Source organism: Neomonachus schauinslandi, chromosome 9 (genome assembly GCF_002201575.2).
Source record: "Neomonachus schauinslandi chromosome 9, ASM220157v2, whole genome shotgun sequence".
In the NCBI taxonomy this organism is placed as follows: domain Eukaryota; kingdom Metazoa; phylum Chordata; class Mammalia; order Carnivora; family Phocidae; genus Neomonachus; species Neomonachus schauinslandi.
Genome location: NC_058411.1, coordinates 115,194,414 through 115,207,977, shown reverse-complemented (window position 1 = coordinate 115,207,977; position 13,564 = coordinate 115,194,414). Strand labels below are relative to the sequence as shown.

At 40.9% G+C, this 13,564-nt stretch overlaps 1 pseudogene; it reads left to right on the top strand.

The window, feature by feature from the left end:
• The first annotated feature begins 10,130 nt into the window (after nucleotides 1–10,130).
• Nucleotides 10,131–11,096, top strand: LOC110572222 (annotated as a pseudogene).
• Nucleotides 11,097–13,564: the final 2,468 nt, after the last annotated feature.

Below are 13,564 nucleotides of genomic sequence, written 5' to 3'. Positions count from 1 at the left end.
GAAACACCCGGCCTCCTCCCCTTCCTCCCGGGGCGGGGGCTCTCCCGGCTCGGCCTCTTCCTCCCGGCGCTCCTCCCTCTGCGCTCGGGCCGCGGCCCTGGCTGCTCCCTCCTTTGCGCCGGGCACCCTCCACCGCCCCGCGGATCCTGCCGGGCAGCGCACGCCTTATGCCTATCCGCTGTAAGGAGGCGACAGAGAGGCCCTGTCCGCGCTCTCCTCTGGCCGCCTAAGGTGCTTCCTAGGGAGATCTCCGAAGGCCACCTGCCGGCTCCGGTGATCTCAGCTCTGTGTGGGACCGCTGGGGAACACTGCTCTGGGACTCCCCCGATGGGAGCCGCCCGGCCCGTGGAGGAAAAGGGGCGGGGATCCGCACACTGCTCCGGGGATACATGGGGTCAGGGCTGTGGATGGATGGGCTGCCGAAGAGGCTTGGGGTGGGGTGGGGGGAGGCACCCAGCGCGCGCCGACCGGGCTCCGCTGCCAGGTAGGAGGTGCGCACACCTGCGCTGCGCATGCCAGAGTGTGGCAGGCGGTGGGGTACTGGGTGCGGCAGCTACACACTTCGACGGGCCCCTGCAGTGATCACTTCTGTACAACCTCTTCTCCCTCTGAGCCGGGGGCAAACCCGCGTGCAGACTTGTGGGAATGGCTAACAGAAGAAAACTTAATTTGAACAAGTCCCCGAAAACAATCTTGAGAGAGGCCAATTAAGTGACAAATTACATGAAAACAGTGAATGGACTGAGCTTGTCACAAGCATGCTTAGGAGAAAAATTGCCCTAAACTCCGCACCGACCCCCACCTACCCACTTCCCCTTAACCCATTTTGGTTCTAATGGAGAATAATGATGGGCATCAAGTATTCTAATCTGGCCACTAGACTATGAAAACCACAAGAGGTTTGCTTACTCCCATCTGTCCTCTGGATAATGCAAAAAGTCACAGCAAATGGATCCTGACCAGAACAGAACCTACCAGTTGTCTAAATATTCAGAGAACATTTTTTTAGAAGTTCCTGCAAGTCCCTGACATTCCTACAAAACATGCGTTTTGAGTGACTTTCTGGTTCCCAGTCCACACATTTTCACTCAGATTACTGTTTCTCTCTGCCCAGGCCTGAGTCTCAAAGTTAGATTCCAAAGGTTTTTGTTTTGTTTTGTTTTGTTTTACACTGTAGGTGAAGTGATAGAATACAAATTCAAGGTGTATTGTGATATTTTAAAAATATTGTAATTCCTAAAACAATAAAAAATAAGAGCCATAGCTAAAAATCCACGAGAGGAAATAAAATAGAATGCTGAGATATACTCAGTCCAAAGAAGGCAGCAAAGAAACAAAAGCACATAGGATAAGCAGTAACAAATAGCAAGCTGTTAGGCTTAAATCCAACCATATTAGCAATTACATTAAATGTAAATGTAACACTCCAATTAAAGATAAATTGTCACATTGAATAAAACAAATCCCAAATATATGCCATTTTAAAGAGGCATACTTTAGGGGCACCTGGGTGGTTCAGTTGGTTAAGTGGTTAAGCGTCTGCCTTCAGCTCAGGTGGTGATCCCCAGGTCCTGGGATGGAGCCTCAGTCGGACTCCCTGCTCAGCGGGGGTCTGCTTCTCCCTCTCCATCTCCATCTGCCCCTGCCCCTGCTTGTCATGCTCTTATTCTCTCATATAAATAAATAAAATCTTTAAAAAAATAAAAGTGTTGCTTTATAAGGACACAAAGAGATTGACATTAAAAAGATGGAAAACAATATACCATTTACATAATAATCATAAGAAAGTTGGAGTGACTATACTAATATCAAATACTTCAAGACAAAGTGTCACCAGGAATAAAAAGGGACAGGGGCACCTGGGTGGTGCAGTAGGTTAAGCGTTGCACTCTTGGTTTCAGCTAAGGTCCTGTTCTCAGGGTTGTGAGATTGAGCCCCCCACCCAGGGTTCCCCCTCCAGTCCCCCCACCTTGGCTTGGCGGTGGCCCTGCATTGGGCTCTGCACTCAGTGAGCAGCTTGCTTAAAAGACTCTCCCTCTGCACCTCCCCACCTGCACTCTCTCTCTCTCAAATAAATCAATCTTTAAAAAAAAGAAAGAAAAAGGGACATTTGATAAAGATAAGCAGATCAACTCACTAAGAAAAAAAATTTTTAACTATGTATACACCAAATAAGCTGTGGAATACTTGGGAAAGTCATAATTAGAGATCCTAATCTTAGTAATTGATAGAACAGGCAGACACAAAAATAAGTAATGATACAGAAAAACTTAAAAAGCAATTAACTGGAGTGCCTAGCTGGCTCAGTTGAAAGAACATGGAACTCTTGATCTTGGGGTCATGAGTTTGAGCCCCACATTTGGGGTAGAGATTACTTAATAAATATTTTAAAAAATAAATAAAATAAATTTAAAAAATAAATAAAATAAAATAAAATAAAAAGCACTTAATCTATTTGATCTAAATAGTACCCTCATAAAACAAAATACAGAACACATTGTATCTGATAAAAGATGTTCAAAACCTTTATACTGAACCCTCAAGGTATTACTGGGAAGAATTAAAGTTTTCAGATACGTACATAACATTCACAAAACATACCATATGCTAGGAAGTAAAACAGATCTCAATAGATTTCAAAGGGTTGAAATCATATAGTACCTTCTCTGACCACCATGGAATTAAACTAGAAAGCAATAATAAAAGCATAACTTTGTAAATGATCAAATATTAGAAAATAAAATATGCACCTGTAAATAACCCTTTGATCAAAGAAGAAATCACAATGGAAAATTTTAAATATGTTGAATTAATAATTTAAAAAAATCAAAATTTGCAAGATGCAGCTAAATGAATGCTCAGAGGGAAAGTTTATATATGAAATGCATATATTATAAAACAAGAAAGGTTGAAAATCAATTATCTAAACTTCTACCTCAAAAACGTTAGGAAAAAAAAGCAAATGAAATCCAAAGAAAATAAGAGTGAAAGAATAAATAAAGTTAAGGGCAGAGATCAATGAACTAGAAAACAGATGACCTAACAAAAAAGCTGCCCTTTAAAAAAAGTTATAGAGGGGAGCTTGGCTACCTCAGTCAGTGGAGTGTGCAACTCTTTTTTTTTTTTTTTTTTTTAAAGATTTTATTTATTTATTTGAGAGAGAGAGAATGAGAGACAGAGAGCATGAGAGGGAGGAGGGTCAGAGGGAGAAGCAGACTCCCTGTCGAGCAGGGAGCCCAATGCGGGACTCGATCCCAGAACTCCAGGATCATGACCTGAGCCGAAGGCAGTCGCTTAACCAACTGAGCCACCCAGGTGCCCCGGAGTGTGCAACTCTTAATCGTCTGGTCACAGGTTCAAGCCCCACATTGGGCATAGAGCTTACTCTAAAAAAAAATTAATAGAGTTGTTATAGCCTAGCAAAATTGATTTTAGAAAAACATAAATTACCAACTTAAAAAATAAAAAGGGAGACACCAATGGTTTCTTATCAAATAAAAGGATGTTAAAGAATTGTATGAAAAACTTCATGGCAATAAATTTAACAATTCAGAAGAAACATAAATTTCTTGGAAACATGACTTTCCAAAACTGACAAAAGGAAAAAAAAGAAAGAAAATCTGAATAGTTCCATATTGGTAGAAGAAAATAACTGAATCTGTAATATAAAACCTTCCCTCAAAGAAAATTTCCAAGTCTATTTAGCTTCACTGGTGAATTCTACAAAACATTCAAGGAAGAAATAATACCAGTTCTATAAAACCACAGTAATTAAAAGTGTGGTCTGGCATAAGGATGTACAAATAGATTAGTGAAAAAGAGTAGTGAGAAATAAGCCCTGCTACAGACTGAATATTGTGTCCCCCCAAATTCATATTTTTTTAAATTTTTAAGTAACTTCTACACCCAATGTGGGGTTTGAACTCAAAATGCTGAGATCAAGAGTTGCATGTTCTACCAACTGAGCCAGCCAGATGCCCCTCAAAATTCATATGCTGAAACTTATGTTGGTTTTGGAGGTGGGGCCTTTGAAAAGTGATTAGGTCATGAGGGTGGAGCCTTCATGAATGGGATTCATGTCCTTAGAAAAGAGATCCCAAAGAGTTCCTTCATCTCTTCCACTATGTGGGATTACAGGTCTATGAGCCAGGAAGTAGGCTATTACCAGACACCATATCTGCCAGCCCCTTGATCTTGGGCTTTCCAGGCTTCAGAACTTTGTGAAATAAAATTCTGTTGTTTATAAGCCACCCAGTCTACGTATTCTGTTATAGCAGCCCAAATGGACTAAGACAAGCCTTCCTGCATGGTCAGTTGATACTCCATAAAGGTGCCAAAGTAATTCAATGAAAGGAGAAATAGAAAGGAGTCTTTTTAAAAAATGGTGCTAAATAACTGCATAACCATGTGGAAAAAACCTGACACTTCTCCTTGCACACACCATCTATAAAAATTAACTCAATATGGATCATGACCTAAATGTGAAACCCCAAGATACAAAGCTTCCAAAAGAAAACATAAAAGAATAATTTCATAATCTGAGAGTAGATGTAGCAAAAACTTCTTAAAACAGAAAAAGTACTAACCTCTTCAGTCAATATTTTTTTATTTTATTTTTTTTAAAGATTATATTTATTTATTTATTTGAGAGAAAGAGAGACAGAGAAACAGCATGAGAGGGGAGAGGGTCAGAGGGAGAAGCAGGCTCCCCGCTGAGCCAGGAGCCCGATGTGGGACACGATCCCAGGACTCCAGGATCATGACCTGAGCCGAAGGCAGTCACTTAACCAACTGAGCCACCCAGGCACCCATTATTTTTTTTTGAAATGATAAATTGATTTGATCAAAATTGTAAAACTTCTCATCAAAAGACAGTGTTAGTCAAGAAATGGGCAGAAGACATGAACAGACGCTTCTCCAAAGAAGACATACAAATGGCTAACAGACACATGAAAAAATGTTCATCATCATTAGCCATCAGGGAAATTCAAATCAAAACCACATTGAGATATCACCTTACACCAGTTAGAATGGCAAAAATTGACAAGACAGGAAACAACAAATGTTGGAGAGATTGTGGAGAAAGGGGAACCCTCTTACGCTGTTGGTGGGAATGCAAGTTGGTACAGCCATTTTGGAAAACAGTGTGGTGGTTCTACAAGAAATTAAAAATAGAGCTACCCTATGACTCAGCAATTGCACTACTGGGTATTTACCCCAAAGACACAGATGTAGTGAAAAGAAGGGCCATATGCACCCCAATGTTCATAGCAGCAATGTCCACAATAGCCAAGCTGTGGAAAGAGCCAAGATGCCCTTCAACAGATGAGTGGATAAAGAAGATGCGGTCCATATATACAATGGAATTTTACTCAGCCATCAAAAAGGATGAATACCCAACTTTTGCATCAACATAGATGGGACTGGAGGAGATTATGCTAAGTGAAATAAGTCAAGCAGAGAAAGTCAATTATCATATGGTTTCACTTATTTGTGGAACATAAGGAATAGCATGGGGGACATTAGGAGAAGGAAGGGAAAAATGAAGGGGGGGAAATCGGAGCGGGAGACAAACCATAAGAGACTATGGACCTGAGAAACAAACAGGGTTTTAGAGGGGACGGGGGGGTGGGGGGATGGGTTAGCCCGGTGATGGGTATTAAGGAGGGCACGTATTGCATGGAGCACTGGGTGTTATATGCAAACAATGAGTCATGGAACACTACATCAAAAACTAATGATGTACTGTATGGTGATTAATATAATATAATAAAATAAAATTTTTTAAAAAAGCTCTAATACAAACCTGTAATCATCAAAACAGACAAAATGTGCGCAAAAACAGACACATAGATCAATGGAACAGAATAGAGAACCCAGAAATGGACCCTCAACGCTATTGTCAACTAATCTTCAACAAAGCAGGAAAGAATATCCAATGGAAAAAAGACAGTCTCTTCAACAAATGGTGTTGGGAAAATAGGACAGCCTCATGGGAAAATAGGACAGCCACATGAGGAAGAATGAAACTGGACCATTTTCTTCCACCATACACAATAATAGACTCAAAAGATGAAAAACCTAAATGTGAGACAGGAATCCATCAAAATCCTAGAAGAGAACACAGGCAGCAACCTCTTTGACCTCGGCTGCAGCAACTTCTTGCTAGACAGGTCTCTAAAATTTACCGCTACACAAAGACTTGTACATGAACATTCTTATGACCTTTATTCATAATAGCAAAAACTAGATACAACTCAAAGTGCATAACTAGGAAAAATGGATAAACAAATTGTGCTATATTCAGACAATGGAGTATTTCTAATTAATAAAAAGGAAAGGATGACTGATCCAAGTTTTATCACAAAATGGATGAATCTCAAAATTATTACATAATTTACCATGTAGAAAAGATAATATATTGTTGGTGTGAGCAAGGTGGCAGAGTAGGAAACCTTAGGCCCTTGTTCTCCCACAGAAACACCAAGTAAACACCATATTGACCAAAGTAGCTTTGCGAGTATTCTATAAACCAGTTAAGAACCCACAGCAACATGGGGCACCTGGGTGGCTCCACAGGTTAAGTGTCTGACTCTTAATCTCAGTTCAGGCCTTGATCTCAGGGTCGTGAGTAAATTCAAGTCCCTTTTGGGCTCCACACTGAATATGGAGCCTACTTTAAAAAGGGGTGGGTCGCCTGGGTGGGCCAGTCAGTTAAGCATCTGAATCTTGATTTCTGCCCAGGTAATGATCTCAGGGTCATGAGATCCAGCCCCACCGTGGGCTCTACACTGGGCTCAGAGTCTGCTTAACATTCTCTCTCTCTCCCTCTCCTTCTGGCCCTTCCCCCACTATCTCTCTGCACTCTTTCTCTCTCTAAAAAAACAATAAAGAATCTGTAGCAACAAACAAATACACAATCAAGAAAAAGTTGCACTCAAAACATTCCAAACAAAAATTTCATGGCATTTTTGATCACCCTTGCCTACTCCCTCCCTGGCATAGATTTAGGAGGAAGCCGCTCAATTTCTGGTCCCTCCCTTTGGGTGAAAGGGAAAAAGTGGGAGTTGTCTGCAACTGGTTCTGACTTGTCTGGGGGTTATGGGGGGACTGGTTTTTGTCTTGCCTGGTTCATAGTGGTGACAGGAAAGGTGGATTAGTTTGGATATCAGGTTGGAGGCTGATGAAAGCAGTGGTGGATGCCAGAGCATGGTGGAGAGCTGCAGGGTATTTCAGACTTATGGGTACCTGGGGACATGAGATTAATTATGGGCAGAGGAATACAACAGAACATCTAGGGCCCTGAGAAGAAGCAGGATGAGACTTTTAGGGAAATAAGACTTTTAAAAAGCAAGTATGTAATGGTGAGCACTGTGAATTGTGCAAGACTGTTGAATCACAGATCTGTACCTCTGAAACAAATAATGCAATATATGTTAAGAAAATAAAAGAAGAAGAAGATAGTAGGAGGGGAAGAATGAAGGGGGGGAAATTGGAGGGGGAGCTGAACCATGAGAGACGATGGACTCTGAAAAACAAACTGAGGGTTCTAGAGGGGAGGGGGTGGGAGCATGGGTTAGCCTGGGTGATGGATATTAAAGAGGGCACATTCTGCACGGAGCAGTGGGTGTTATGCACAAACAATGAATCATGGAACACTACATCAAAAACTAATGATGTTATGTATGGTGATTAACATAACAATAAAAATTTAAAAAAAAGAAATTTAAAAAAAAGTAGCTATGTATACAGGGAATTAGAAAAAAAAAAAAAAGCATACACACAGGCCCAAGAACGATACATGACCAAAAAAAAAAAAAGACCTTAAGCATTCACTCTGCAATGATTAGTGAATGTCTTCCCCTGCATGGAATCAGTCTGCAAAGACTGGAAGAGGTACCTGTTTTTTTTTCAAATGTCCAGTTTTCAACAGAATATCACAAGGCATACAAAGAAGCAGGGAAAACATGACCCATTCAAAGGAACAAAATAGATCTCCAGAAACTCACCCTAAAGAACCAGATTTCAGACTTACTTGACAAAGACTTTGAAACAACTGCCTTAAATATATTCAGTTAGCTAAATTAGAACACATATAGAGAAATAAAGGAAATCAGGAAAACAAAATATGAACATATTTTGATATGTTGATATATGAACAAAATGAGAATATCAACAAAGATAGAAATTCTAGAAATCCAGTTTCTGGTCTAGCATATCTGGAGCATGAAAGTTGTCACTCTGTCCTAACAAGTAAAAAGCTAAAGGAACTGAAAATCAACAACTCTTCTGAGATCCACTAAAGAAGTAAGGTCACAGGGCAAACTGCTAACTTATAAATCAGAGAGATAAGACAGGTGGATACAAAGAATCAGAACTTACCATAGAGAAACCCATGAGCAGAAGCCTCTGGAGGAACCAGTATCAGGGTAGGGAAACCTAAGCTGAAACCTATGAATTGCTGGATGCTCAGTGTAAACAAGCCTAAGATGGAAAAACCCCAGGAGGGACCCTGTCTTAGAGGGTGTGCCCACTATTTTGTGATTTTTATCTCCCGAAGCCTTACCAGGTTCTCACAGTAAAGAATGGAGAAAAATCGCCTTGTGCTTCCAGCAGGGAGAGGGAAAAAAGAACCATTTTGAAATATGCCAGAGCATCATGTTCTTAACAAAGTCTGCCCTTAGAAGAACTATTTCAACAAACCCTAACTCATCTGGGTTTTATCAAAGCATAACCAACCTGCATGAAGGGAAATACTCAATGCCAGCCTCTCTAGCCATCCTGTCCTGCCTAAAGGAGGGGGAAAACTGAGAAACACTTGTGAAGTTCACAGCCCAAGGGCACTGCCTCACTAGAAAACTGAGAACTAATCATAATTTTATGAACTATGGAATGTTTACCCTCCCCCTACATCTTAATGCCATACCGATAAAGGTCTATTTACCACAGATCCTCTTACCCAGTAAGATAGAGAAACTGAAGGGCTCCATAAAAGTCTGCTTTTTCTCCTTTTCCTGCTTCAATTCTTGCTAGGACCTGTACCTCCACCCAACTTGACATATGCCTTGTAATGCAAATAGCATACGTCTTGGACAAGGAGTTAATGATTTCTCTAGAACAGATAACATCTAAGGAAGGACCAGATGAGAATGACCAGATAAAGTGATCATATGTGTATTCCAGATCACCAGAGCTCGACATCTCATCGCCAAGACCCCTGGCTCCAAAGAATAACACCTGGGCCCTCATCTTTGTTCTAACCGATTCCTGGATGCCTGAGAGGACATGGACACCAGACCACTGTCCTCAGTAAAAACCCTTCCAAAGACGAGACTCTCTCCTTTCCTTTCTGAGTCTCCCAGACACTCTGTCTGTATCTGCACTCCCTCTACATCTTCAATAAACTCTGCTTTCACCTCTTGCTGGCTCTGTTTGATTTCCATAAGCGCAGCCCTCCTGGCTGGTCCTGCAAGACTCCCTCTGGGTCCCTGGAGCCAGCCTGCCAGCAACGCCAGTAGCATCATATATGTGTTTCAACAAAAATTACAAGCATACTCACAGGCAAAAAACACAGTTTAAAGAGATAGAGCAAGCAAAAGAACCAGACTCAGATATGGCAGGAATGTTGGAATTATCAGAATAGGATTTTTAAAAATGATTATTAATATGTTAAGGACATATTGTTCAAGTATTCTCTTTCCTTATTTGGTCAAAAATCATTTGACCATTTATATGAGGGTTTCTTTATGAGCTTTCTATTCTATTTCATTGGTCTATATGTCTGTCTTTATGCCAGTACTACATTGTTATGATACTGTATATTATGATCTCTATAGCTTTGTAGTAAGTTTTTTTTTTATCAATCCAACCTAAAAGACATATACAGAACACTAATCAACAAGAGCAGAATACACATTTTTCTTAAGTGCATAGGGAACATTCTCCAGAATAGACCATATGTTAGGCTACAAAACAAGTCTTCAGAAATTTTTAAAAATTGCAATCATACAAAACATCTTTTTTGATTATGATGAAACTAGAAATCAACAGCAGAAGGAGCTCTCTGCTCCTCCCTGTTCAACACATAGTGGCATCTTCTGATGCAGTGCCAGCCATGTCCCTGACACATTATGGTGAAGGTTGGAGTAAACTGATCTGGCCGTATTGGACACCTGTTCACCAGGGCTGCTTTTAAGTCTGGCAAAGTGGATATATTGTCACCATTGATGATCCCTTCATTGACCTCAACTACATGGTCTTCATGTTCCAGTATGACTCCACCCACTGCAAATTCAATAGCATGGTCAAGACTGAGAATAGGAAACTTATTGTCAAGGAAAGCCCATCTCCATCTTCCAGGAGTGAGATCCTGCCAATGTCAGATGGGGTGATGCTGGTGCTGACTATGTGGTGGAGTCCACTGGGGTCTTCATCACCATGGAGAAGGCTGGGGCCCACTTGAAGGGTAGGGCCAAAAGGGTCATCATCTCTGCCCCTTCTGCTGATGTCCCCATGTTTGTGATGGGTGTGAACCATAAGTATGACAACTTCCTCAAGATTGTCCACAATGCCTCCTGCACCACCAACTATTTGGCCCTTCTGGCCAAGGTCATTCATGACAACTTTGGTATCATGGAGGGACTCATGACCACAGTCCATGCCATCACTACCACCCAGAAGACCATGGATGGACCCTCTGGGAAGCTGTGGCATGATGTCTGAGGGCCTGTGCAGAAAATCATCCCTGCTTCTACTGGCACTGCCAAGGCTATAGGCAAGGTCATTCCTGAACTGAATGGGAAGCTTAATGGCATGGCCTTCTGTGTCCCCACTCCCAATATGTCAGTAATGGATCTGACCTGCTACCTGGAAAAAGCTGTCAAATATGACATCAAGAAGGTGGTGAAGCAAGCATCAAGGGCATCCTGGGCTACGCTGAAGACCAGGGTGTCTCCTGCGACTTCAACACTTTCAATGCCTGGGCTGGCATTGCTCTCAGTGACCACTGTGTCAAGCTCATTTCCTGGTATGACAATGAATTTGGCTACAGCAAATGGGTGGTAGGCCTTATGGTCCACATGGCCTCTAAGGAGTAAGAGCCCCCTGGACCACCTGCCCTACCGAGAGCAAGAGGAAGAGAGAGACCCTCAGCTGCTGGGAGTCCTGGCCCAAACTCATCCCCCAACACATTGAGAATCTCCCGAGCCCTACACAGTTTCCATCTCAGACCCCTTGAAGAAGGGGAGGGGTTTGGGGAACCCTACCTTGTCATGTACCATCAATATAAAGTATACTGTACCGAGCCCTCCCCCTGAAAAAAAATAGCAGAAAGAAAATGGAAAAATCCACAAATATATGAAAATAAAAAATACACTCAAATACCAATGAGTTAAAGAAGAAATCAGAAGAGAAATTAGAGGGGCACTTGGGTGGTACAGTTGGTTGGGCATCCAACTCTTGGTTTCAGCTCAGGTCATGAAATCAGTCTGTTTGAGATTCTCTCTCCCTTTCCCTCTGTCCCTCCCACTCGTACTCTCTCTCTCTCTAAAATAAATAAATGGATCTTCTTAAAAAAGAGAAATTAGAAAATATCTTGAAACAAATGAAAATGAAAACACATCATACCAAAACTTATAAGATGCAGTTCCCATTTCAGGAGTAGAATCTAGCGATCCATCACCCACATATAACACCCAGTGCTCACCCCAAAATATGCCCTCCTTAAAACCCAGCACCCATTTACCCATTCCCCCACCCACCTCCCTTCCAGCAACCCAGTTTGTCCTCTTAAACAAGAGTCTCCTATGATTTGCCTCCTTCTCTGTTTTTATCTTATTTTACTTTTCCTTCCCTTCCCCTATGTTCATCTGTTTTGTTTCTTAAATTCCACATATGAGTGAAATCATCTGATATCAGTCTTTCTCTGACTGATGTATTTCACTTAGCATAATACGCTCTAGTTCCATCCACATTATTTCAACTGGCAAGATTTCATTCTTTTGATGGCTAAGTAATATTCAGTTTATATATATACCACATCTAGTCATCTGTCAATGGACATCTGGGCTCTTTCCATATTTTGGCTATTGTGGACATTGCGGCTGTAAACATTGGGGTGCATGTGCCCCTTTGAATCACTATATTTGTACCCTTTGGATAAATACCTAGTAGTGCAATTGCTGGGTCATAGGGTAGCTCAATTTTTAATGTTATGAGGAACCTCCATACTGTTTTCCAGAGTGGCTGCACCAGTTTCATCCCACCAACAGTATAAGGGGATTCCCCTTTCTCCACATTCTCGCCAATGTCTGTTCTTTCCTGAGTTTTTGATTTTAGCCATTCTGACTGGTGTGAGGTGGTATCTCATTGTGATTTTGATTTGTATTTCCCTGATGCTGAGTGATGTTGAACATTCTTCATGTGTCTGTTAGCCATTTGTATGTCTTCTTTGGAGAAATGTGTTTTCATATCTTCTGCCCATTTCTTGACTGGATTTTTTTGTTTTTTTGTTTTTGTTGAGGTTGATAAGTTCTTTATATATTTTGGATACTAGCCCTTTTTCCGACAAGACATTTGCAAATATATTCTCACATTCCATAGGTTGCCTTTTAGTTTTGTTGGCTGTTTCCTTTGCTGTGCAAAAGCTTTTTATTTTGATGAAGTCCCATTCATTTTTGCTTTTGTTTCTCCTGCCTTTGGAGATATGTCTAGAAAGAAGTTACTGTAGCCAAGGTCAGAGAGGTTACTGCCTGTGTTCTCCTCAAGAATTTTGATGGATTCCTGTCTCACATTTAGGTTTTTCATCTTTTGAGTCTATTTTTGTGTGTGGTATAAGAAAGTGGTCCAGTTTCATTTTTCTGCCTGTGGCTGTCCAATTTTCCCAACACCATTTGTTTAAGAAACTCTTTTTTTTTCCATTGGATATTCTTTCTTGCTTTGTCAAAGATTAGTTGACCATATAGTTGAGCTTCGATTTCTGGGTTCTCTATTCTGTTCCATTGATCTATGTGTCAGTTTTTATGCCAGTATTAGACAGTCTTGATGACTACAGCTTTGTAATACAGCTTGAAGTCCAGAATTTTGATGCCTCCAGCTTTGGTTTTCTTTTTCAACATTCCTTTGGCTATTTGGAGTCTTTTCTGGTTCCATACAAATTTTAGGATTGTTTGTTCCAGCTCTGTGAAAAATGCTGGTGGTATTTTGATAGGGATTGCATTAAATGTATAGATTGCTTTGGGTAGTATAGACATTTTAACAATGTTTGTTCTTCCAATCCATGATCATGGAATTTTTTTTTACCATTTATTTGTGTATTCCTCCATTTCTTTCATAAGTGTTCTATAGTTTTTAGAGTATGGATCCTTTACCTCTTTAGTTAGGTTTATTCCTAGATATTGTTTTTGGTGTAATTTCAAATGGGATCGATTCCTTGATTTCTCTTTCTGATGCTTCATTGTTGATGTATAGAAATGCAACAGACTTCTGTGTGTTGATTTTATATCCTGCCACTTTGCTGAATTCCTGTATTGGTTCTAGCAATTTTGGGGTGGAGCCTTCTGGGTTT